Source organism: Penaeus japonicus, unplaced genomic scaffold (assembly GCF_977035675.1).
Source record: "Penaeus japonicus unplaced genomic scaffold, GWHDUDI00000001_assembly GWHDUDI00000040, whole genome shotgun sequence".
Classification (NCBI taxonomy): Eukaryota; Metazoa; Arthropoda; class Malacostraca; order Decapoda; family Penaeidae; genus Penaeus; species Penaeus japonicus.
In genome coordinates this window covers 10274779-10275078 of record NW_028234442.1, presented here as the reverse complement: position 1 = coordinate 10275078, position 300 = coordinate 10274779, and positions in this window count along the sequence as shown.

Below are 300 nucleotides of genomic sequence, written 5' to 3'. Positions count from 1 at the left end.
GGCCAGACACAAACAAACAAACAGCGAGGACAGAAAGCCAGAGCCCAGAAACAATCCGACACAGAGACCACACAGAAAGAGAGGAAAGAAGAAACAAAGAGAACGAAACAAAGTAAGAACGCTCAAGTCACATCGTGCGACCCACCACGTGGGAGAGGTTCTGGGAGAGGTTGTGAGAAAAACAAAGGAAAACTATTTGATTGCAAACAAAGGGCGCCGGTCCGAACTCCATGAAGAAAAGACGAAATAAAATAAAAGCTCTTGGCTTTGCAAACGACCCTCGACTATGATATAGGTTTG